The following is a 23,104-nucleotide window of genomic DNA, read 5'->3' on the forward strand; positions in this document are numbered from 1 at the left end:
GTGTGTGTGTGTGTGTGTGTGTGTGTGTGTGTGTGTGTGTGTGTGTGCATGTACAGACTGGAAATAAAATAAGGTAAGGTTTGTAAGTTTCTCATAGAGTAACTATGAGAAAACTCTAAAAGGGGAAGAAAGGAAAGAAGACTGGCTAGGAATCTCAGGACTTGAGGGGCCACCTAATGTTACATTTGTGTTGTTGTTGTTGTTGTTGTTGTTTTCCTTTACATTCCAGCCTACGTGCTATTGCAAACCACACCCTGCTGCTAAAATACTAACAGGGGCAGGGAGAAAATCTCTCTAACCAGAGGTCCAGGAAGAAGAAGAATCCTTTGGATGATAATCACTCCACTACAAGCAGATGCCACAAGAGAAGTAACACCCTCTATCTTCCTCACTGACCTGGTTGCCGTAAAAACTGTAGGGTAGAACCATAATGACAATCCCACTCTACACTAAGTAAACACAAGCAGAAGCAGCAGTGTCCTGCCTCCACCCTTTGATGGTGACCGGACACACAGATAACAGAGCCCTTCCCCTCTACTCACACTGGGTGCACAAAGTCGTGAGGTGGGATCCTGTCAACTACCACCTTGAAGAAAGTAGACACTAGCAAAAGTGTAGCACCCCTTCCCCTCCCAGGTAGGGGGTTTGAGGACAATCACAAAGAAGTGGGAGATGGAGAAAAGAAAGATTTAAATTTGTATATGAAGTCCTGAGTTCACCACTGTTCCATTAATCTGTGAAAATGAGCAGAATCAATAGAGCAAAAGCTTTGTTGACTAAACTATGAGATAGTTTCAGATTGACTGCTGGGTAGTGCAAAAACAGGGCAGATGAGAATAGTACTACAAAGATTTTGACAATTAAATTGCCATTAAAACCAGAACTCACCGATTGCCATTAAAACCATTGCTGTCTATTTAAAAAGTAGATTTAAACAGGAGTCAGAGTTTCATTATATAATACTCAAAATGTCCAGGACATGATACAAAATACTTGTCAAACCAAAAACCAGGAAAATCTCAATTCATATGGCAAAGATAATCAGCAGATGTCAACACCAAGATGAGACAGATTTTAGAATTATCTGACAAGGATTTTAAAGCAGCTGTTATAAAAAGGCTCTAACAAGTGGTTTCAGACACTTTTATAATAAGTGGGAAAATAGAAAATAGATAATAGTAGCAAATAGAAATTTTAGAATAAGAAATATAATAATAAAAATCAAAATGTACTAATGAAAATGATGAAAAAAATTAACTTTTAGAGAGATCAACAGAAATTTTTCAATCAATTTTTCTTTTTCATTGAATTTCAAATTTTCTGTTCATCTCTCTTCAAGGGCTTGTGAGACAAAAATAAAACATCTAACATGGTGTCATTGAAGTCTAACTCCAAGTTATTTACCCAAGAAAAAAGAAAGATTATTTGCACAAAAGTGCTTGTACATAAGCGTTACAGTAACTTCATTCACGATAGCTAAAAACTTGAAACAAATCAAATATTCCTCAACAGGTGGTTAAATAAAATAAAGATAAATTGTAGTATATCCAAACAATGGAATACTAGTCCATTTTTTTAAAAGAGCAAATTATTGATAACACTCAAAACCGTGAATGAATCTCAAAATCACTAAAACACAGCCATAATCTGATCTATGGTAACAAAGAGCTTAGCAGTAGACTGGGGCCAGGCATGGAGGGAGGACAGATGGCAAAGGGACCTGGAGGAGTTTTGGGGGTGATAGAAGCATTCTATGAATTGATGGTGGCAGTGCTTTCGTAGGTGTGGCAATGGGTTTTTGCATTTGTTAGAGTTCATTGAATTACATTTTAAATCGACACAATTTGTTATACATAACTAGTTCAACAAAGCTGACTTTTCAAAACCTTAATAGGAAGAAAGACATGCAAAATGTAACGAAAAGATCTAATTATATTGCAAATGTATGAAACGAACTCACTGAAAGGGAAAAGGAGTGAACCTAAGTGATTTTGGAAATGGGTGGAGTTTGTAAGACTAAAGGCAAAAGAAACTGCACGTAAGCACTGTGGCCCGGTCAATAAAGGTGTTTCTCACGGGAGCACAGGTAAATAATTCTGATCTCATTATAGTGGAATGGAAAAATTAAATAAATGGATGAAAGATGGTGCAAGTCAAATTTTCTCACTGTTGGAGCGGAAGGTTATAGAAAAGCAAGAAAAGAAGGGTAGAATGATCTACGTAATTAAAAAAATGAAGAACAGTCTCAAACCAATAATCTATACTTTCACTTCAAGAAACTAGAATAAGAGCAAAATAAACCCAAAGCACACGGAAACAAGAAAATCATAAAGAAAAGAGCAGTAATCAATAAAAACAATACAGAAAATCTATCCAAAAGATAATTTCCTAAATTAATCAGTAAGATTTAACCCCTAACAAGACTGTCAAAAAAAAAGAAACAGAATATATAAATTCCCAATATCGGGAAGGAAAGAGACCTACAGACTCCACAGACACCGCAGATATTAAAAGAATTTTTTAAAAAACATTAAGAATAACTTTATGCACATAAATTTAACAACTTAGAAGGGCTAGAACAAAGCTGTGAAAAACTTCAAACTACCAAAACTCACCCAAGATTAAACAAATAACCTGAATAGTTCTATACCTATTAAAAATTAAATGTGCAGTTTTAAACCTTCCAAAAATAGAAATCTCAAGTCCCAGATGATTTTCTTAGAGAATTCTACCAAATATTCAGAGAAGAAATAACACTGATATTACACAATCTCTTCCAGAAAATGAGAGATAACACTTTCCAACTCATTTATGGGGCCAGCATTACCTTAACACTATAATCAGACAGAACACAAAATGAAAACTAGAGAAAAATATCCCTGATGAATGTAAAGGAAAAATCCTCAATAAAACATTAGTAAATCAAACCCAGCAATACATAAAAATTATTGTTTGGGTGAGGGAGAAAGGACAAGATGGAGATAGGTGAACAAAAAGGCACAATCCATGTTGCTTCTGGGTTCTTCCTCACCAACTTTCCCGCACGCAGGAAAACGCAGCCCGCGCCCGGGAAGACCCAGATCAACCGAGCATGCGCCAGGTGACGTCAATCCGAAGAGACCAAAATTTAACCGGCCACGCCTATGGAGACGCCCCTTTCACGCCCTTATCCCGCCCACTGCCCTCCCCGTTCCAGTACCAACGCATAAAAGTCCGCTGCTGGCGGGAGCCGGCGTGATTTCTTCGGTCCCCGCATTCGTGGACCGGGGAATCTCACCGGAGAGCGGCGGCGCGACTTCCCTGGCCCCCATACCTGAGGACTGGGGAACCTCGCCGGCCCTGGCCCCCATACCTGAGGACCGGGAAACCTCGCGGAGAGTGTGTGCGTATTTGCAATAAAGGGCTGCCGCTTTCTTATGTACTTTGGCCTCATGTTTAATTACTTAGCTCTCCTAAATTAAGTTACATTAAATTAAATTAAGACAATTATAACACATCACAACCAAGAAGGGATTATAACACATCACAACCAAGAAGGATTTATGTTAGTAATGCAAGGCCAGTTCAATATTAGAAAACCTGTTAATATAATCCATTAACACTCCAAGGAAAAGACGAGGGAGGAAACAGTCTTTCTTTTATTTCCCCCAGACTCAACTATAAGACCTGGACAGAATGTGTAGATGGATATTTGAAAACTCTAAAAGGTAAATATCAACAGACTGATCTGAGAAGAACAGAATTCTATATACAAACAAGACAGTGGTGAGTTTTCCCCTCAATTATTCCCATCCTGAATAAATACATTTATTTATTTAACTCAGCCCATCCCAGAACTCTGAATTGAGTATTGTGAAGCAGACAGAGTGAAATCCAGGATAAGCTCTCTTGTTCTGGCTTCAGTAGCAGAAAAGAGTGCTCTAAAAAGTTCAATGAATGTGGGGAAAATCTCTGCATATTTTTTTTCTCTCCATTGCCTCTATTCTTTCACATCACAGTCCCCAACTGGATCTGTGTAGGTCCATGGTTATCCAGCAAGAATGGCCTGGAACAAGAGTCTCTACTCTTTTCAGCACAGGACAGGAGAAGGCTAACCATGCCGTGAACAAGATGTAGAAGTGGAGATGGAGAAAAGTAATGGATTTACGCAAAGTTGGAAGTGTATTTAGCAGAACTCGGTGATTGGATGTGGAAAGTAATGAAAGAAGTAGAATAATCACTTCAAGGTTCTTTGGTTTATATAACTAAGTAGATTCTTTGCTTTTTACCAAAATGCAGATGACTAGAGGGAATTGAAAGTTGTTTTGATAATGTTGTGTTTGAGCAGCCTGTAGATGGTAATGTCAGACAGATAGTTTTATCCAGTTCAAGAAAGAGGTCAGGGCTGGGGTTGGGAAGGTAGCAATCAGCATATAGATATATCTTTTTAAGTTGGGAGATGATAAGTCATCTTGTTTGCTTTGGGAATCATCTGGTGGAAGAATAATAGATAGTGAAGGAGAAAAAGAAAGATAATTTCAGAAGAACATTCCTGCAAAAGGTGGGCTATAGTATGATCTCCAAGGGCATGAGCAAAAGTTTAGCCTTCAGTGCAAACTGGACCACCTCAACATAGCATCCCTGACCTGGAAAGTCCAGGAAGTGCTATGCCATGATTCTCAGTAAGTTTTATTTGTTCAACAATTTATTGAATGCTTACCCAAATGTAGGCCATGGGTATATACATTTTTGGAAAAAATAAAACCTGATGCTAGGAAAAATGGGAATTTGGTAAACAAACATACACACTGTAGCCAAGAATGTTAATACCCAAGATTCATCCCCCCTCTTTTTCTTTTAAAAGAAACCAATTTTTTTTTAGTTGAAAGAAAACTAATGGGAAATGGGAGAAGCCATTGTGCCCAGTTTAAAAACAAACTAAAAAATTCCCTCCTCCCTTGCAGATGGGGAGGAACATGTGTCTAGATTCTGACCAATAGTCATGCAAGTAGAAGGTTCTGTCTGTGGCTTCCAGAAAACTTTTCCAAGAGAGGAGTTACACAGTTGTTAGGTGCCCATTTTAACCTATGCTCTTCACTGCTCTTCCCTGGAAGGTAGGATGCAGGAGGTAGAGTAGCATCCTTGTGATGGGGGGCGGCGACACTGAAGGAAAGAACAAAGAAATTACAGAGACATCTGTCCTGATAGTCTTGAGCCACTAATGGCAAGACCAGCAACCACTTTCCTAACTCTGAACTTCTAATTACATGAGAAAATGCTGTTTTTCAGCTGCATGAAACCTGTCGAATTAATCCTAATATATTAAACACATGCTATAAATAATAAGTGCTATGAAGGAAAAAAATCAGTTTCTAGAAAGAGAATAATGGGTTGGTAATCACTTATTTAGATTGTAATGTCAATGGAGGTATTTCTAAGGAAATAAATCTAAGTCAGGATCTAAAATATAAGAATGGAGCTGGAGTGTATGAGCAGGAGAGGAAGGGAGAGAGCATTCTAGAAAGAAAGAACAGCAAGAAGAGTGGCATAGGATGAGGAAAACCAGGGACTGTGTAGAGGCTATAGGCTGTCAGAAAGAATTTGAATTTTCTCCTAAAAGGGAAGGGAAGCAAGTAAAAGATTTTAAGCAAGAGATGGCTTGTTTTTATTTTACTTTTTAAAAAATAACACTCTTAACTGCTCTAGAAAACAAATCAGAGATGGACAAGAGTGGAAACAAAACAAACAAAAGACAGGTTATTTGAACAGACCAGGCCAGAAATAATAGGGATGTGGACCAGGGAGTGCCATCAGAGATGGAGAAAATATACTCCAGATAAATTTAGGAGGTAGAATCTTCAGGCTACACTGATGGATTTTATAAGGAAAGGGAAGAAAATTTAAAAAAACAAGATAACATCTGGACTTTCGGCTTTGGAAATTGCACAAGAGTTTGTAACATTTTTCTAAGAGGTGGAATATTGCAGAGAATGAGATTTGGGGACTTAAGTTTGAGATGCTTATTGGCTATTCACATATAGTTGAATCTACGGTTGTGGGAGGTGACTATGAAGGAAAGAACAGAGGAATCACAGAGAGCTTAGAAGATTTTATTTGTCATAAATAAATTATGCAATTTGTTGATGACCTTTTACATTTCTGGTGATAATTTTTACATAGATGTAATTTATATGTTTACATAGTGAAAAATATATCATTTTTTCTGTGATTTATGTTTAGCAACTCCTTTCCTACTTTCTGATCCAATGCCTAATTCCTCACCTCTTCTGGTAGTTTATTTTGTTTTATTTTCTTGCCTTCTGTAATTTTTAGATATGAGGTGATGACATACATATGTAGTAATAATAATAGTGGTTAATCAAATATACCGCTGTTATTTCTTTAAGTTCTCTTTTCCCAAAAGACGTGTGATACTCATTCATCACAAGCTGTTGTAACTATCTAACAGTCTATTTCTGAGCTACACTCTGCTTCATTCATCTGTCCATTTTTTTTTTTGCCAATTAAAATTGTTTAATAAGAGTATGTTTCAGTGTTTAGTAGGAAAAGTCCTGTATAATTGCTCATCATTTTCAAAACATTTTTACCATTTCTACTCATTTAATTTTTCCAAAGGAATTTTAAATTTATTTTTTGAGAGAAATATCTGACTAGAGAATATAGTGAGTATAGTGGAATTATTAATTTCTATGATTTTAAAAACACATCGAGTCACATGTTACTTAAGAATAGCCTTGGTGCTCGGGAACAGCCCCTCCTGAGAGATGAGTGAGAAGTTTCCTCTTGACTCTCCACTTAGCAGCCCCATGGATAGGGACAGCCAGAGCTCAAAACCACTTTGTCACTCATATGTTTATCTGAATATGAATTAGTCAGAATACAATTTGTTTTTGAAATCCCCAGACACAATAATTAGGCTAAGGCCCACAGAACAGTAGAGTGGTAACACCTTCTTAGTTTAGTAAACCAGATCCCACTGCCCTCACATTATTTTACCCGAGATATTGGGAACCATTGCTGTAAGTGATTGAGAAAAATTCATCCAAGTCTATCAGGTTAATAATCACTCATAAGAATTCAACTCTTGGGAAAATTTGTTTCTTTTCCCTAAAGGTTGAGTAAGCTTCACTCTAGGGCCTGCCTCTAATTTAGTTAATACCATAGAAATGGCATGCAGAGTTTCTGTTTTCATAACTTGGGAAATACTACACAATTGTATTGTAATGCAATTCTCTACAGTGACCCATTTAGTAACACAGGTCAAACTTGTTCTTTTCTGGGTTCACTGGCCTGAAATGCATTCCCAAGTCATGGAATTCTCAAAGAATAGCATGGTGAAATGTTAGGATTTAAGACATTAGAAATGTCCTTGATTTAGTAAAGTAATTACTGCATGTTCACAGGACATGATCTGTAATAAAGAAAAGTAGCTACAATATTCTTTACCCAATGGCCAATAATTTCTGCCTCATTAAACCCAAGTCAAAGGCATCAATGAAAGCTGCAACTCATTCTTTAGCCCTTAACTTCCTTCTCTGACTTTTTATTATTTAAGGTAGTCTTTGTAAGTCCTTCATATTTCTATAACACTTTAACATCAGATACTCAATTTTTGGATTAGTATCATCCTTTAGGCAGCACGTGATGAATTTGACCACTACCAAATTTAGTTTCTGGCTATGACTTCATCAGAATTATTTAAAAAGAAGACAAACCTATTTTTAGATCCTCTCATAAATGAAAGGTGGATTACTTACCAATTTTTTAATGTTACAATATTTAGACCAGCTCCAACACAAAACCATTTTAGATTGAAAATGATTAAAAACTTACATAATACCAGCAGAAATTCTAAGAACAGTTTATTCTAGTGACTAAATTACTTTCTGGACAATGTATTAGTTGTTTCCATTTGTTAGCATACTATTTCTTCTTGTTAAAAAAAAATAGTAGCAGGAAAGTTGAAGCACAGAACATGGTAGAGACATAGAATTTTCAACAATTTCCTGTAATACTCAGAAAAATTATGTCAGCATTTTGATTGCGAAAAGCAGAGGCTCATATGTTATTAGCAATGGTGCCCAATCTCAGTTCAGAGCAAGATTTTCATCTACCTTGTAGTCTAACCCAAATTCACCCAAATTCCACAGTTAGAAAAATACATTTTATGCTACACTACAGTACTAGTGTAAAACTGTAGATGTTTTATGCTACATCTACAGTAAAAGGGGGGCTTTTTACTGATGTAATCTAAAAATAGGAATATGACCTAACCTCAAGGCAAATGTCATCTACGTCTTAATCCACAATTTTCTGCTAATATTATGAACATGCAGGTAATTAAATTTAATGTTTACTTTAAAATATTATCTTGTTATATTTATATAACTCCTATTTTATGATCAAATAGTGGTGGTCGAGAAATAAAAATCAATCCAAGGCATTGCTGACTCTCATGAAAGATATCATCACATTAAATGACTCTTCTCATAAACATTTGTACATGGAAAGTAAAAGATTAAAAAGTGCTCAAAACCACAGAACAAGTGAGTATCAAATGTGTCGACAAAGATCAGGCCTGCTAACTCTTGTTAGTTTTCTGCTCTCCATTCCCCCAGAGATGGCGGGGAAATAAGGCAAATCAGATCCTTGGCACATGCAGTTCTCCTGACTGTGCCTGCAGCTAGTATCCTCAATACATATAATCTCTTCCCATTTCCTTTCATCTCATAAGTATATCCAGGAGGCCTCAGTGTCTCCAAGCACCTGATATGCATACCAATGCACATAATCTGTAAATCAGACTCAATAATAATGGAATGTTCTGGGCAAGTGAGTTCTGAATCAACCTAAAAAGACTATCTCTCCAGAGATAAGAGAAAAATATCACCATCTTATTTTAGAGAGCAGCCTGCAAATTAAGCCAAAGAAGATAAGTATAGTAGAACTAATTTTAATAAATTTGCCCATTGAAATCCTTCATCCACTGGCCTTTTCCCCCTCCAATCAGATTCATTCATCCACTCATTGACTGAACAGATTTTCATCACAGGCCTGGTGGGTGCTGGGCCTGGCACTGCAGTGCAGGGTTACTGTGGAGCAAAAGACCCAGTTCTTGCCCTCCATGGGCCCACAGTCCACTAAGGGAAACAACTCACAAGCAATTACGTGGTGGCATGAAAAGTACCATAAGCGATGCTGTTTGGACAACCTGGAAATAGATGTCACTGAGTCCTAGAAGAATTAGGAACTGTTTCCACAGAAAGGTAAACCTGAAAGATAAGTTGGATTGGGTCAGGCCTAGGAGACAGGGAGGTGGCCCCAGCAGGACATGCCAGGTGTATTAGTCTGTTTTTGCACTGCTGATAAAGGCATACCTGAGACTGGGAAGAAAAAGAAAAAGAGGTTTAATTGAACTTACAGTTCCACATAGCTGGGGAGGCCTCATAATCATGGTGGGAGGTGAAAGGCACTTCCTACATGGCGGCAGCAAGAGAAAATGAGGAAGAAGCAAAAGCAGAAACCCCTGATAAACCCATAAGATCTTGTGAGACTTATTCACTGCCATGAGAATAGCACAGGAAAGACCAGCCTTTGTGATTCAATTATCTCTCCCTGTGTCCCTCCCACAACATGTGGGAATTCTGGGATATAAAATTCGAGTTGAGATTTGGGTGGGGACACAGTCAAACCATGTCATTCTGCCCCTGGCCCCTCCAAATCTCATGTCCTCACATTTTAAAACCAACCACGCCTTCCCAACAGTCCCCCAAAGTCTTAACTCGTTTCAGCATTAACCCAAAAGTTCACAGTCCAAAGTCTCACCTGAGACAGGCAAGTCCCTTCTGTCTATGAGCCTGCAAAATCAAAAGCAAGTTAGTTACCTCCTAGATATAATGGGGGCACAGGAATTTGGTAAATACAGCCATTCCAAATTGGGGAAATTGGACAAAACAAAGGGATTACAGGGCACATGCAAGTCTGAGATTCAGCAGCACAGTCAAATTTTAAAGCTCCAAAATAATCTCCTTTGACTCCAGGTCTCACATCCAGATCATGCTGATGCAAGAGGTGGGTTTCTATGGTCTTGGACAGCTCTGCCCCTGTGGCTTTGCAGGGTACAGCCTCCCTCCCAGCTGCTTTCATGGCCTGGTGTTGAGTGTCTGTGGCTTTTCCAGGCTCACAGTACAAGCTGTCAGTGGATCTACCTTTCTGGGTCTAGAGGATGGTGGCCCTCTTCTCACAGCCCCACTAGGCAGTGCCCCAGTAAGGACTTTGTGTGGGGGCTCTGATCCCACATTTCCCTTCTGCACTGCCCTAGCAAAGGTTCTCCATGAGAGGACCACTCCTACAGCAAATTTTGCCTGGGCATCCAGAAATTTCTATACATCTTCTGAAATCTAGGCAGAGGTTCCCAAACCTCAGTTCTTGACTTCTGTGCACCTGCAGGCTCATCACCACATGCAAACTGCCAAGGCTTGGGTCTTCTACCCTCTGAAGCCACAACCCGAGCTGTACATTGGCTCCTTTCAGTCACTGCTGGAGCAGCTGGGACACAGGGCACCAAGTCCCTAGGCTGCACACAGCACAAGGACTCTGGCCCCGGCCCACAAAACCACTTTTTCCTCCTGGGCCTCCAGGCCTGCGATGGGAGGGGCTGCCATGAAGGTCTCTGACATGGCCTGGAGACATTTTCCCTATGATCTTGGGGATTAACATTAGGCTTCTTGCTACTTATGCAAATTTCTGTAGCCAGCTTAAATTTCTCATGAGAAAATGGTGTTTTTTTCTATCACATAGTCAGGTTGCAAGTTTTCCAAGCTTTTATGCTCTGCTTCCCTTATAAAACTGAATGTCTTTAACAATATCCAAGTCACCTCTCGAATGCTTTGCTCCTCTCCTTGGAAATTTCTTCCACCAGATATCCTAAATCATCATTTTCAAGTTCAAAGTTTCACAAATCTCTAGGGCAGGGGCAAAATGCCACCAGTCTCTTCACTAAAACATAACAAGAGTCACCTCTGCTCCAGTTCCCAACAAGTTCCTCATCTCCATCTGAGACCACCTCAGGCTGGACTTTATTGTCTATATTGCTATCAGCATTTTGGGCAAAGCCATTCATCATGTCTCTAGGAAGTTCCAAACTTTTCCACATTTTCCTGTCTTCTGAGCCCTCAAAACTGTTCCAACCTCTGCCTGTTACCCATTCCAAAGTTGCTTCCACATTTTTTGGGTATCTTTTCAGTAACACCCCACTCCTGGTATCAATTTACTGTATTAGTCTGTTTTCATGCTGCTGATAAAGACATACATGAGACTGGGAAGAAAAAGAGGTTTCATTGGACTTAACAGTTCCACATGGCTGCAGAGGCCTCAGAATCATGGCAGGAGGTGAAAAGCACTTCTTACATGGTGGTGACAAGGGAAGATGAGGAACAAGCAAAAGTGGAAACCCCTGATAAACCCATCAGCTCTCATGAGACTTACTATGACAAGAAGAGCATGGGAAAGACCAACCCCCTTGATTCAATTACCTCCCACTGAGTCTTCCCACAGCACATGGGAATTCTGGGAGATACAATTCAAGGTGAGATTTGGGTGGGGACATAGTCAAACCCCAGGTCAGGGATAAGAGAAAACATGGGAGCCCTTCCAGTTTCCAGATGAGCTACTGGTAAAAGGCAGAGAGGCAGAAAATGAATAGAAAGAAAAAAATAATAATGGAAAAAGAAAGCCTGGTACTACAATAAAAAAGAAAATAAAGATTCTTAAAAGTTGGTTTTGGAAGGGAAAAAACCTACATATGCCCAGAGAGGCCTGTGTACTCTCGGTTAAGCTCCTTTGTCATGTTTTTCTGTGAAGGAAAATAGATATTGTTTTCTAATTGTCAATTTTAATTGGAAAATTTTTAAACAATTTTAATTCTTTAAACAACAATGCTCCAGCTAATGGCATTACTGACCCTTGCCTACTCACTTTTTAAAAACTTCAGATTACAAATCACTTGGAGAAACACAATACATTTAGTAGTTAAATACCAGCTTTAAAAAACAAAAATGAGATGAATTAAAATATAAGATAGGATAGGATAGATCAGAAGAGTAGAATAGAATAGGATAGATCATGAAGCCTACTCATAGCAGGAGCAAATGTTGTTTTGTTTTATGTTTATGCACCCATGCATATGATCAAGTAGAAAGTTATTAGGGGATCATTATCAAAATTACTTGACAGCCACTCACCAAGAAGTGGGTCCACATCTAGTGATGATTCCACTCAAGGCTTGACATCCCTTTAAAATTCTTCTTAAACATTTAAGGCTTAATATGGAAACTCTTGGACCCCACCATGCAGCACAGTTCTTGCTCTTCACGCTTTGGTACACTTGGACTCTGTGAGGGTGCCTGTGGTGAGCTGGGCTTTCTGCCAAAGCAGAGAGTATAACCCTCACAGTGTTCATTCTTCTTGATGAGAGGGTAAAAGGCTAGAAGGAGGTGGGGTCATCACATGCTGTCACCAAGATTGTCATGAGGATTTCCTTTGTAAGCTTTAAAGCAGAGACCCAGATAACATGACCTTCTGGTCACTGGAGGGAACAGGCCTTAAAGAATTCTTTTCTTATTACAAGAAATATCCCTGAGATATCTTTCTACAGTCAACTGCTACCTCTCCAGGGGCCAGATACAGAGGATTTGAGACCAGCTGACAACAGACACATTATTCTTATTTAGAACCAGTTTCTACACATGGGTAGATTTCCCAGTGCTTCAGAGAATCAGAGCTTCTTTAAGAAAAGTGTTCACGAATTTTTGCTTCACTTTATATTACCTGATCTTTTCTAGACAGTAAAAAATTTGGTCACTATAAAATTGAAGTCCTAACAGGCAGAAAGTGAACAAGTATCTGAGGAAATAGATATTTGTTCCATTGCTGTTGGTGGTGTCTGCTTCTGGGCATAGTTGCTTGGTGGGATAAGTCATGGTAACAATGCTACTGAATATTTCTGGGGGTTTATATCTTTGAACAGTTTAAGATCACGTTGATCATGCCTTTGTTATCTGCTATATAGGCCAAAGTTGGCAATGACAATGATACAGTCTGTGTGTTTGTGCATGCATGCGTGTACTTTAGAGAGAGAAAGAGGGAGAGAGGGAGAGATAGACAGAGGCAGAGACACAGAGAGGTACAGAGAAGCTAAGCGCCATGAGAATGTGGCAATATGACAGTAACACAAAGTATGAAGAAATATTTATTAAAATAGAAGGACAACACACCCTTCTGATCCTCCTGATGAAGCTACTTGTACTTGAGGGAGCAGATTAGAGATTCATAGGCAATCAAGAAAGGAACCCTTGGCAAAACCTAGGAAGGTAAACTAGATTCTGGACTTGAAGGGGTGCTCTGCTATTACTTTGTTTAGCATAATGCCAGTACTTACAGTTAAATGAAAGATTAAGCAATGCATTGTAGAAAGCTACAGAATGTGTTTCATTAGGAACTCCCTAGAGCAGAGAGTGGTCAACCTTTTCTGCAAGGAGCCAAAGAGTAAATATGTTTGGCTTTGTGGGCCATATATTTATCCATCACAACTCAATTTTTCAGTAGTGGCATTAAAGCAGACATAGAAAATATGTAAACAAATAGACATGGCTGTGTTTCAATAAAATTTTATTTATGAAATCGGGTGTCCAGCCAGTTTTGGACCAAGGGCCAGAGTTTGCTAACCCCTACCCTAAAGTCCTGAGCAAACGACATGGTTAAATCTTGACAGATCTGTAACTGACTTTACAATTTATTGCACCAGTTAAACCCAGCAACAGATAATAGCAAATTAGCATCTCTCTTGACTTTCACAAACATTGATATTATTACTACTATTTAGTTTTTTATTCCCATTTTGCAGCTGAGAATTGAGATTTCAAGCTATTCAATTGCTTTTCCAAGGCTATACGTGTTGTAATGGATGAGGGGGGATTTACACACCATTTTTTGGCTTTATACGAATCAGAAAACCTGGAAGCTAAATTTTCATTTTGTGGCTGATTGAATTTCCTAGACAAAGAATGTGAAGCTCAGAGTGGGAGAAAATGTTTGCAATCTATCCATCTGACAAAGGTCTAATAACCAGAATCCACAAGGGACTTTAACAAATTTACAAAAAAAAAAAAAAAAAAAAAACAACTCTATTAAAAAGTGGGCAAGCACATGAACAGATACTTCTCAAAAGAAGACATTCATGTACTACCAACTCTTAACATGGAATAGAAACTTTCAAAAATGGTGGCAGCAATTGAAATAGGAAAAGGTATAGAAGTGAGTGAAGGAAGACTTTTAATTCACTTAATTGCCAACTACAAAGAAATTAGAGTCTTTATAAAGGTCTTCATTTCTACTCACAGAACAGACACACACACACACACACACACACACAAGCTACCCCAAGACCCTGGAAACAACTGGCAAAATCCAAAATACAGGACAGAAATATGGAAGGAAAACAAAGTGCCAGGCCTTCCCATCCTAGATGATCCTAGATGTTTATTAATGCCCTCTACTCTCACAGAATCTTCTTCGCAAGCTCCTCAAATTATGCCGAGCATGAAGGAGGGAACCTCCACCTATCCTCCACCCTGATCTCTACCAAGATGGAGTGGAGACCTGGGCCCACTCTGTTGGATAAGAGTGAATGGCTGTGTGGCTTTAAAAGACCTTTAATAAGAGACCGGTTTGGGCTTATTAATGCATTGCTGTGTCCTCACTTGAACTCTCTGCTGAGTCCTGCACATGACCACTCACAAACTGGTATTCTGTGTTCTATGGACAAAAAGACAAGTTACTCTGTGATGTGCAGGAAAATCCATTCCAGTTTGCCCAAACATTTTACACACCCACACAGTCTAATGATTTTCTGGTATCTGGTACATGGTAGCGTTTACAATTTGAGATTGAAACAGGTAAAAACATGTGGAAGAAAACATTTCTGGCCTTGGCTGTGTATCTGCTAGGGCATGTTCTGTGTACGTTGAGGAAAAGCACCTACTTTTAAACCTCAAAAGTTCATGTGTAAACACTAAATATATTAAGCATATGAGTGTGTGTGTGTAAGCCCTATATATAATATTTACATTATATTGTGTTATGCTGTAAGTGATGTGTATATATATATTTATATATCAATGAACATTGTTACTATTTGTTTCCACCTTTCTTAACTCACTATAAAGACCTTATATAAGAAATTTATACTTTTTAGTCACGAAATGATTCATTTAATGTCAATAGTTGAGTAGAAGTTTTTGTTTTAGAGACAGCGTCTTGCTCTGTCACCCAGGCTGGGGTGCAGTGGCATCATCATAGCTCATTGCTGCCTCAAACTCCTGGGTTCAAGCAATTCTCACACCTTGGCCTTCCAAGTAGCTGGGGCTGCAAGTATACACCACCATATCTAGCTATTTTTTAAAATTTTTTGTACAGACAGGGTCTTGCTATGTTGCCCAGGCTGGTCTCCAATTCCTGAGCTCAAGCAATCCTCCCACCTCAGCCTCCCAAAGTGCTGCGGTTACAGGCGTGAGCCACTGAATCTGGCCTAAATAGGGACTTAAAACTTTCTTTAAATTGCAGATCTGTTAAGCATAGCTTGCTTCGCTAATTCATCTTTTTAAATGATACTTTTTCAAGCGAATTTTGCTCAGCTAAACCTCAAACTTCAGTGTCTGGTACTGAAACAAGCTAGTTACGAAACAAGAAGGCCAGTAGAAAGAAACTAAGCTATTCTCATTTTTGTCTTTGACTTTTGTCCCTATTCATGCCTCCTGCAATCCAAAAATTGCTCTTGACTTCTCGTAAAGAAAAATTGAAAACAAGGAGGACATGAAATGAAATGAATCCATGAAAAATATATTTTTCATCCATTTCAGAAGAAATAGAAGAAAAAATAAAAGTAAAGGCCTCTAACTATAGCCTGAAACACCACCTCAACTTAAGACCTCAGTTTAAACATTGCTGGGCACTAGAAAATTGTTAGGACATTTTCCCTGCCTGTCCTTCCAAAGTCCATGATCTAGAAATAAATTTGAAAATCAGACTACGATGTGAGAGCAGTGATGGTGGAAGTATTTGTAAAGTGCTTTGCGGAGGTGGAAGAGTTACAGAAGGCTTGGAGTGGAAATGATGCTGAAACTCCATCTGGCAGAGGAAGGAGACAGACTAGTGAGGTCCGCTGGGTGGAGGGCGGGGCTCCAAGGGAGCGACTGATACCTGCATGTCCTGCGTGCCCTCCTAACTTGAGTCTCTCTCGGGACCACCCTAATGACTTGTGTTACCTCTGACCAGCATCTTTGCTCCTCTAGGGAACATCCTTAGACTACAGGGCTCGTACCTACTAAATGCCTCTTACGATTATCTCTTTACTGGTGTTCTCCTCAGCATTACCTATGGCAACAAAACCAAGTTCAGAATGGAAAACATAATCTGATTAGTTCTCCAAGAACAAAGAAGACAATCTGTTTTCATTTTGTAACAAACCCGAACCCAGCCTTCATTCATTCAACATAAATGAAACTACATATTCCCCTGGAGTGAAATTTATTTCTTCCTAATTCTATCCTCTATCAATCTCTAAACCACATTTCAGACAAATGGTAGACATTATAACTCCTTTAAAAATCTTCCAGAATAGATTTATTTAAACTCTGTCAAGAAATCAATGCGATTTTATTTATTAACATAAGTAAACTACTATGCTTATAAATTAGCATTAAAAACCCTGCCAAAGACTTTGGATGAAAATCTTCCAGATACAACTATGATTAAATACAAGATGTCCTGCTGTTACCATTTCTGTTCCAACAGCCGCAGATTTTAGGATCCTTTCCCTTCCCATGAGCAGCCCACATTCTAGTTTGTCTATATTGAGGGCAAAAATATTAGCAGAGATGTCAAGGTTGTAAGTCATTGTAGAAGACAGTTGTAAGATGGAGATATTCTAAAGCTCAGCTGTACATCGTTTGGGATTTGTTGGAGAACCTATGATTGTGAATCATTCTATCAAGTACTAAAAGTGCCTCACAGTACTAAAAATTTTTTGAAACCTCAAACCTCTCAAAAATGTTGCTCAAGTTACCAAATATCATTGATTAAAAATATATATATAATCGACAAGGAGTGTCCAGTACATAGCAGACCTCTTAGGGAATTATCATCATGGTTGTATTCTGATCGACCTGGGAGTTGGCATGTAATTTGTCACCTGGGTTGTAGATGATTTGCTTAATAAAAAAGTAAAAGTAGCTTATAAATATCAATTCATTCATTCACATATATTGAATCAGTAGGTCTGTGACACCAGAGATAGAAAGCCCAGACACAGGTAGTAGATATAGTTGGTGTGTGAGCTGTCTTTTACAAGCTTAGGGGTCTATTCAGCAGTCAGTAGGCATTTCTTCTTTCATAAGGTAAGGAATAAAGCTGAACTTTCTCCATTAAATATGTTGGCCAATGTTTTAGATGCTGCCGTCATTTGTCATTCTAATCCCCAAGAGTAGTCTACAACAACCATGTGGAGAACAGAGATTGGCTGTGGTTACCCTGGAAAGGGGTATGTGTCTTCCAGAATCCCAGATGCTAGAGGTAAAGCTGTTCCTTTAACAGCAGGTGAATGCTCAGGGCATGCAGCACCTCAGGCACTAGGGGCTGTCCATCCATCCTAGGGAATCTGAGCATACTCAGAAGCCTAGAATAACCCAGCATAAGTAAGAACGCCACTCACCTCCTCTCACTGCAGTCTGCAGCCTTCACAGCTGGGCTTCAGTCCCTCCTGCTTCCTACCTCCTAAGACTTCTCACTCCTCCCAGCACACCTCTACCAAGGTTCAGGGAAAATTCCCCAGACTTCCCTTTGGCTCAACTCCCAAGGGAGAGGTTGATGACAGCAGCAGCAGTGGTGACAGCACTGAATGAAAAGTCCCTCCTTCATCCCAGACTGCACAAAGAGGAAAATCATGGAGGGAACATCAGGAAGGGACTCCATGGGGCTTTCCTGTCCGGCTCAGAAAGGTGCTTGGCATCCCCCAACTCTGCAGGAAGCACAGAGGAGTGCCCCAGGGTATCGTGTTGCTCATCTTTCCATTGACCAACAAACCAGAGAAGCAAACATTCTAAAGACTTTCCTTTCACATTCCCATTCCAAATGTGCGTGCCTGGACATAGGGCAAGTTGTAGCCTGGGAGTCAGGAATCAGAGCCAGCAGGTTAGAACCAGGGAAGGACGCAGGAGGGAGCCAGAGCCAGGAGAACAGACTTTGGACAATCCAATCCTCCACCCAGGACCAAGGTTAGATGCCTAGGTTTCATCTATTTCCACGACAGTCATGGACTAGGGTTAAACTGGTCTCCCTGAATGATGAAGTAACTCAAGTTACAGATCTCATGATAAGCTTGCAACATACAGTGGTTTTTACCAATATCAAGTGGCAATATACAGCTCTGGAGAAACACTGACAGCCCACAGCAGAAACCAGATATTCTGAGCCAGACTCAAGATATACCTTCCAGAAAGTGTGCCCTTAGAGGCAGAATACATGAGGTGGGGTGTCACAGCTAAGGCTTAGAGGCACACAAACCTGGGTTCCAATTCTAGCTCCCCATCTTGGACCCATGTGACCTTCAAGAGGCTCTTCAACCCGTCTGTATCTTGCTTCATTTGTTTGAAAAATGGGGAAATTTTTCATAATGTCATAGTTAAGAGGATTATAGGTAACATGTAGAGTACTTAGTACATAGTAAGCACTTGATAAATGTAGCTATTATTATAATAATAGGTTGAGACAGGAAAATCCAGAATGTATGAGTACTCCACCTATCCATATATTGCCTGTTACTCAAGGCCACCCAAAGTTCCACCATTTCCATCATCTTCCATATTATTATGAGCCTATATTGAGTTCTTCATTTCTTAATAATATTATTTTATTGTATGATTTTACTAAATATTTCCACTGCTGTATAATTTTAGATCGTCACTTATAAGTCACTACTTATGTCACTTATAAGTCACTAAAAACAAAATCTTTTCCTAAGCACAGAAACCAAGCCATGCTGTTTTAAAATCTACGTTGTGTTGAACATACTACAAGAAACCTGGTAAGCACTTGATAAGTAGGTGCTTAATTAATTGCATTACAGGTCCTATTTTGGTTGGTCATGATGATAAATATCCATTGTAAACAGCTTAACAGTTCCTGCATTACCTTTTAGAAAAAGACCTTTCATTTTTTGCACTGCTCCATCATCTGTATGGAGAATACAAATCTTACCTATCTCATTAAAATATTGCCACTTTAACTTTGATATTGAATACAGTCATGGCCCTCTGAGTATGGAGACATAAATATGAATCACTATACTCTCATATATTCACTAGTAAAACCATTTCAAACCTGTGGGGGAAGATGAGGTTTGGCAACACAAATGTCATTCTCACCCGCCTCATCCTATTCCCGATACAATGTTATTAGAAATGACGTAAAATTTGTAATAAGGGAAACCTCCATCACTGTTGATAAGGGAATAATGTCATTACCAGAAAGTTCATGGAAAGATAACCAGAGTTCACTTGCAAATCACCATTACAATGAGCAATGACCTTGAGGGAGCAGGCGACGGAAGCCCTGCCCTCCACACCCGAACATGAAAACAGCAGGGTGGACGTATGGGGAAGATGGTGCAGGCAGCAAGACCAACCAAGAATAGCTTCATATGGAATCTCTATTGCTCATAAAGTGATGGGATTTGAGGGCAGAGTGACAATGGATCCTAGAAATTCAGATGGATATAAGGGCAAAAAGCCCCTGAAGAGGGATTTCCTGAGATGACAAGACATGTCTTTATAGTGAGTAGTTGGCTGACAAAAGTGGCCTTGAAAACTAGATGTGCAAAGAAATTCATCATTGGCAAGGTTTTGGAAGAATGAATTCCCAACGTGGCTTGTTATAAATTAGTGAATAAAGCAGGGTCAAAAGTGAACTGGATGCCTGGCTACAGGGGACTCTGCACCTAGATCAAGTGTTTGGAAAACAACCAACACCACAAGAAAAAAGGAAAATAAAACAAAAACAATCAAAACAGTGAAGTGACTGCACAGAAACAAATTCTCCCTACTAGACTTGCCCATCACCCTGAATCTCTTCTTCTGTCCGGACATTTACAACAGTGAATTAGTAAAGTTTAAGTACTGATGACATTTAAAAAGGGATCAAAAAAAAAAATCAAAGTATATGAGAGACCAGAAAAAAAATATTGAAGAATATAACAGGAAGAAATGAAGGAACACTTAAACAGTAGGATAGATATATCATGTTTATGGAATGGAACACTCAATATTATAAACATGTCAATTCTGCCAAATTTTCCATCACTTTTTTTTGCTATTCCAATAAAAATTTAGCAGGTTTTTTGGTGTATATGTGTTTGTAAATTGCCAGGTTGATTCTAAAATTTATATCAAAAGAAAGAAGGCCAAGAATAATGAAGACAATCTTGAAGTTTAAAAATGAAATTGGAGGCTTACATTAGCAGATGCCAACTATAAGGCTACAGTAATTAAGACTATGATATTGGTGCAAAGATAGGCAAATAGAGCAGCAGAATAGAAGAGGGAAGCCAAAAACAGACCAGCCAATTTCATGTTGCTTTCAAACAAAGTCACCATTAAGTAAAGGAAGAGGGACAAAGAGTCTTTTCAGTAAATGGTCTGGATCAACTGGATATCCATACTTTTTTCAAAAAATGAAGTTTAATCCATATTTTACAGGGGTCACAAAAATAAATTTCAGGTGTCTTATAGATCTAAAGGAAAATGATTAAACAATAAGACTTCTAGAAGATAACAAAGGGGAATATTTTCGTCAACTTGGTTTAGACAAAAATGTTAATGGATCACAAAGAGCATTAGCTATAAAGAAAAAGAACAATAAACTGACTTCATTAAAATTAAGAACCTCTGGTCATCAAAAAAAAACTTCTTTAAGAGAAGAAAAAGACATGCCACAGAGTGGTAGAAAATACTTGTAGAACTCCTAGATAGCTTCTAGATGGTGGAGGTTCCAGGAGGTTGGCATGCCCAGGGAGGACATGGAAGCTCCATGACCCTTCCAATAAATAAATAAATAAATAAATAAATAAATAAATAAATAAATAAATAAAATATTTGCAATAAATATTTCTGAAAAAGATCTATTAGCCAGAATGTATCAAGCACTTCCACAAATCAGTAATAAAAGTAAAGATAACCCAGCAGAAAATGTCAAACAGGAAGTTCACAAAAAATTTGAACAGAAACTTCACAAATGAGAAAATCCAAATGTCCAAAAGCTTATGAAAAAATTCTCAACATCATTAGTCACCAGAGAAATGCAAATTAAGACCACAGTGAGGTACCACTGCACACCCATTAAAGTGAGCATTTTTAGTAAGACTGGTAATACAAGTGTTGCTGAGGATGTAGAGGAACTGCAACTCTCATATACTGCTGATAGAAGTATGAATTACAACAACTACTTTGGACTACTCTTGAGAAGTATCTTGTAGAGCCAACCTTAGGTCTCTGTTATAATCCAGCTGTTTCAGTTCTCAATAGAAATGCGTACCAAATAAGCTGCATATTCTGCTTATTTCATGGTTTGCACCCTGTATACTGAGTGTCAAATTTCAGAAATGGGAAGAACCTAGTCTCCTTAAAATTCAGTATGTGCAAGCAAAATCTTGACGTTCTTTTTTTTTTAATTATACTTCAAGTTCTGAGATACATGTGCAGAATGTGTAGGTTTGTTACATAGGTATACATATGCCATGGTGGTTTGCTGCACCCATCAACCTTTTATCTAGGTTTTAAGCCCCACATGCATTAGGTATCTCTCCTAAAGTTATCCCTCCCCTTACCCCCCACCCCCAACAGGCCCCAGTCTGTGGTGTTCCCCTCCCTGTGCCCATGTGTTCTCATTGTTCACCTCCCACTTATAAGTGAAAACATGGCGGTGTTTGGTTTTCTGTTCCTGTATTAGATTGCTGAGAATGATGGTTTCCAGCTTCATCCACGTCCTTGCAAAGGACATGAACTCATTCCTTTTCATGGCTGCATAGTATTCCACGATGTATATGTGCCACATTTTCTTTATCCGGTCTATTATTGGTGAGCATTTGGGTTGGTTCCAAGTCTTTGCTATTGTAAATAGTGCTGCAATAAACATACATGTGCATGCATCTTTATAGTAGAATGATTTACAATACTTTGGGCATATACTCAGTATCGGGATCTCTGGGTCAAATGGTATTTCTGGTTCTAGATCCTTGAGGAATCACCACACTGTCTTCCCCAATGGTTGAACTAATTTACACTCCCACCTATAGTGTAAAAGCATTAGGCCGGGCGCGGTGGCTCAAGCCTGTAATCCCAGCACTTTGGGAGGCCGAGACGGGCGGATCACGAGGTCAGGAGATCGAGACCATCCTGGCTAACACGGTGAAACCCCGTCTCTACTAAAAATACAAAAAACTAGCCGGGCGAGGTGGCGGGCGCCTGTAGTCCCAGCTACTCCGGAGGCTGAGGCAGGAGAATGGCGTAAACCCGGGAGGCGGAGCTTGCAGTGAGCTGAGATCTGGCCACTGCACTCCAGCTCGGGCGACAGAGCAAGACTCCGTCTCAAAAAAAAAAAAAAAGCGTTCCTATTTCTCCACATCCTCTCCAGCATCAGTTGTTTCCTGACTTTTTAATGATCTCCATTGTAACTGGTGTGAGACAGTAACTCACTGTGGTTTTGATTTGCACTTCTCTAATGACCAGTGATGATAAGCATTTTTTCATGTTTGCTGGCCGCATACAAAGATGTCTTCTTTTGAGAAGTGTCTGTTCATATCCTTTGCTCACTTTTTGATGGGTTGTTATTGTCTTGTAAATTTGTTTAAGTTCCTTGTAGATTCTAGATATCAGACCTTTGTCAAGACTTCCAAGACTATTGACATGGTTGTGAGTCTAGAAAATTGATTAAGAAACCTCAGTGGTGTCTTTGTTCCAGATCCTATATACTTTCTTCATGAAGACAGTGTACATGG

The 23,104-nt window shown here is 39.0% G+C and overlaps 1 protein-coding gene across 1 annotated transcript in view; it reads right to left on the reverse strand.

The window, feature by feature from the left end:
* SERPINB7 (serpin family B member 7) overlaps positions 1 to 17,953 on the reverse strand; it is a 54,179-nt gene extending 36,226 nt beyond the window's left edge. The window contains exon 1 of the mRNA XM_023195199.1: positions 17,768 to 17,953. The gene's annotated coding sequence lies outside the window, so the exon portion shown is untranslated. The remainder of the gene's footprint in view (positions 1 to 17,767) is intronic.
* Positions 17,954 to 23,104: the final 5,151 nt, after the last annotated feature.

This window comes from Piliocolobus tephrosceles, chromosome 18, assembly GCF_002776525.5.
Source record: "Piliocolobus tephrosceles isolate RC106 chromosome 18, ASM277652v3, whole genome shotgun sequence".
NCBI classification, from domain to species: Eukaryota; Metazoa; Chordata; class Mammalia; order Primates; family Cercopithecidae; genus Piliocolobus; species Piliocolobus tephrosceles.